A 3,743-nucleotide genomic window follows, 5' to 3' on the forward strand; every position below is an offset into this window, starting at 1 on the left:
CCTGCTAATGCCTATACCATTGCATTGTATTTGTCAGACCACAAACAGCAAAATATTTGGATATAACACAAGGAAGGAGGAAGAAGAAAGCCAAAGGATCCCCATAGTTTGTTTAAATTAAAGGATCCCTACTGCAATTTACCAAACAACAACAAGAAAATAATCCCCAAAGGAGTAAAAATAACAAGATTTATACCGTGCTACCCCAGCGATCACGGCCATCCATATTAGCCTTCCTACTCAACAGAAGCTTGACAACTTCCTCATGGCCTTCACAGGCAGCAATGTGAAGAGCAGTCCTCCCATCCAAATCGATGTTGTTCACATCAATGCCTTCATTCAACAAGTCCTGAACTCCCTTCACATCCCCTTTACACGTCATGAATAACAGCTGCATCGTCGAATCGAGATTGTCTGGCACACTCAGCTCGCCATTTTCATTCGAACAACTCCTTCGAATCGGATCAAGCGACGACTGCCTGCCGAAACTGAACCTCAAATTATTCCTCCTTGGATCGAATGAATTCTGCCTCTTGAAACTGAATTTTCCGCTCTTCCTAAAGGATCCTGTTGAGAATTGCCTCAATATCCCTCTCTTTAACTGCGCTGCCACCTCCATTTTTAACCTAGAGAATAGTTTGATTTGATCAATTATGACTACTCCATGGCTGAAAAATAGCAATTCCACTATAGCAGATGTACACAGAGAAAATATAAAATTAGAGATCCCGTTCTAATTTACCCAGAAAATAACACATGCTTGATCCGATGAAGAATTAAGGATGCAAAAATATTTTTACACATAAAAGAAAGAAGAAGAAAAAGAAGAAGAAGAAAAAAATATGAAAATGGGTATTTCTACATGGGTGAGCTGATGAAGGATCAAGAAAGGTAAAAGCGGAGTTGGGGGGTTGTTTAGAATGTGGAATTTGATCGAGAGCTAGAGAACAGCTCTCGTAGGGGAGAGGTTGAAAGGGAATAATTTTTTGGTGAAAATTGGAGTTGCGAGAAAAAATAAAGGAGTAGAAGAGCTGGAAATTGAGAGTTGAAAATGAAGATTGAATTTGACACACAGTGGAGGAAAAGGGATGAAATGGAGTCAACATTGAAGTCTTTTGTATATCCACACGATTTAACAGGAGAAGGCGTTATTCTTGCAAGTGGAAACTTCCAAGTGGCTTTGCCCCACGAGAATTGAAGCCCCAATTGTACCATTAGTAATTTTTCTCACCCGATTGGACCAAGTACTAGTACTTTGCACTAACATGAACAACTAGGAAAAGTTTGTGTAATATTAGTAATTAGTCACTTTTAATCTCTGCTTAAAAATTTATAAAACTTTAGCCACTCCATTTAATCGCGGGTATATTTTTGACAAAAGTACCCCCAACACACTGAATAACTTCAACAATCGCTATTAGATTTCAAACATTTTACAAATGGAACTAGCATAATATACTAGAGTTCGAAAAACTCTCTACATGTGAAATTTAAAATACATGATATTGGACTTCAGAGCTTTTAAAGAAAAAATTTCAGCACATTGTACTGAAATTCAAACCTTTATAAGTTCAAACCCCAGCAATAGTACCTTATTTTGAGTTCTAGGATACAATCATGGAGTTCTAACTTCTACTAATTAAAGCTTCATGATATTTTCCTTGAGTTCAAAAGAGGTACCATAGGTGAAATGTCCTTTTATGTTCAAACCCCGATAATAATTACTATGATTTTTTCAAAACTTTATAGGTTCAATCCCTAGTAACGATTACTGGAGTTCTGATCATCCCCAACTCTAATCCTAAAAAGGATAAGCGGTCGCTGCAAATATAACCTGGCATATGAGTCCAGTATCGAATCACATAAAGAACATAGCCTTTGCTATAGCTATTTAATATCACTAAGAAAATAAGTTCAAACAATTTTCGAGTGATAAAGATTAAATTTTTTGTTTTAAACTACTTAAATAAAAAAATACTAAAGTAATAAGATTATCAACAAAAGAGAAATATGTGAATTGAAGAGAAAAAAAGCCTAGGATTATTATTTCCGCATTTATCAAGATGAATGCTTAACGTGTTCAATATAATCACGCCGATTTATTCTCCATTGATCGTGAGTTCTCCTATTACCACAATTATCTCTCGATCAAAAGCAGTAATTTTCTAGAATTATTCTCTCGAACTAACCCTAGTTAGCAATTCAAGCGACTCACAAAGATCGTGACAAAACTTCGTTATCTCTAATCCCACTTTTAAATCCAAGCAATTAATCTCTTAACTTACTCAGAAGTGATATTGTTCAACAACAACCTAATCAGGTATTCTTTTTCAAGCAACACATGATAAATAGGCACTGTTAATCGATGGCCTTCAATTAACAACAAGAAAAACGTAGTTGAACAAATAGATTATAAAAATAACTAATTATAAATAAGCATGGTCAATAATTCACCCAATAATTGATTCCATAAAAACCATAGAAGAAAGGTTTAGCTACTCATACTATTACTCAAAAACACACCAACCATTGTGAGATTAAAATCCATAGAAATAAAAATAGAAAAATAGAGAAAAACTCTTCGATTCGTCTTGTGGAATGGACTTGAGGATCTTCCGAGCTCAATTTTACTTCAACAATGGTGTTTCTTGCCTTCTCAAGCCAAGAATGCGGCTGAAATAAGAGTTAAAAGCTTTTATATCACGTCCCTAAGCCAAATGACTAAGTTGCCCCTCAAGATAAAACGCATGCAAATTTGCCTTTGTGCTATAGTTGTACTTCGCACAAGGTCTAGTTGAGTTTTTTAGATTTTCCTGTGCTTTTCGAAGTTACTTCACTACCTGAGTCCGGTTTTTCTTTTCTTCAGAAATTGCCTTTTAGCTTCATTAATGCTCAAATCACCTCTAATCTTCACTCTTTGCTTCCTACATAACAAACTTCAATAATTAAGCTCAAATGGTCATCTTTCAACCTTTAAAACACCTAAACACACACCTAAGTATGGGTAAAACATATTCGATTACATTGTAAATCTCGCATATTATCAAGTTCAAACCTATATATGTTCAAACCCCGATAACGATTACTGGAGTTTGAATCTTTTCACATTATTTCAGATACTTTATTTTAAATTTCAAGAATCGTTCTTGTACTTTATACTAGCAAAAGCTCAAAAATCATGAATTATTCTTGGGGTTTCGAACTCCGGTATCAATTGCTGGAGTTTTGTTTCGTGTTTTAGTTGGGGGCAAAAATATTAATTTATTCAGACTAGTGGCTACTTCACCAATGCATTTGAAAAGGCGACCAAACTCTAATAGTGTGGCCAAAAAGTGGCTACGCCAACCAATTTTTACGAAAAGTTTGCAGTAAAGGTGGCTAACGGGCCGAGCTGGCCCGAAAATGCCCCAGACCGCACCGACATCCATCTGGACTGGACCAACCCGGTAATAGGGGTGGGTCTGGTAAATGTTGAGATAAATCGGTCTATCCCGGTTCGTTTTTGGCAACGGGTGATCGGGGATCGGTTGAACCTGGTAATGTTGTGCCATAGCTTAACCGGTTACCCGAACTGGTTTGGACCAGCCCAGACCGATTTAACAACTACTTTTTATTCTATTTTTAATGAAGTTGACCGTTGGCAATGGTCAAAATTGGAGCTGACCGTTACCCACCAGCTGGAACTGCACAAATAGCCTTTTTGAACCCTTTTTATTTAAAAACTAACCCCCTCCATTGGTTTA

General features: G+C 36.5%; 1 long non-coding RNA gene across 1 annotated transcript; it reads right to left on the reverse strand.

Moving 5' to 3' along the window:
• On the reverse strand, positions 1-1,219 carry LOC142175477 (uncharacterized). Its single transcript, XR_012704545.1, has 2 exons — positions 743-1,219; positions 1-626 (listed from the first exon to the last, which is right to left on the reverse strand). It is a non-coding gene; the product is annotated as an uncharacterized LOC142175477 (long non-coding RNA).
• Positions 1,220-3,743: the final 2,524 nt, after the last annotated feature.

This window comes from Nicotiana tabacum, chromosome 21 (genome assembly GCF_000715075.1).
Source record: "Nicotiana tabacum cultivar K326 chromosome 21, ASM71507v2, whole genome shotgun sequence".
Lineage (NCBI taxonomy): Eukaryota > Viridiplantae > Streptophyta > Magnoliopsida > Solanales > Solanaceae > Nicotiana > Nicotiana tabacum.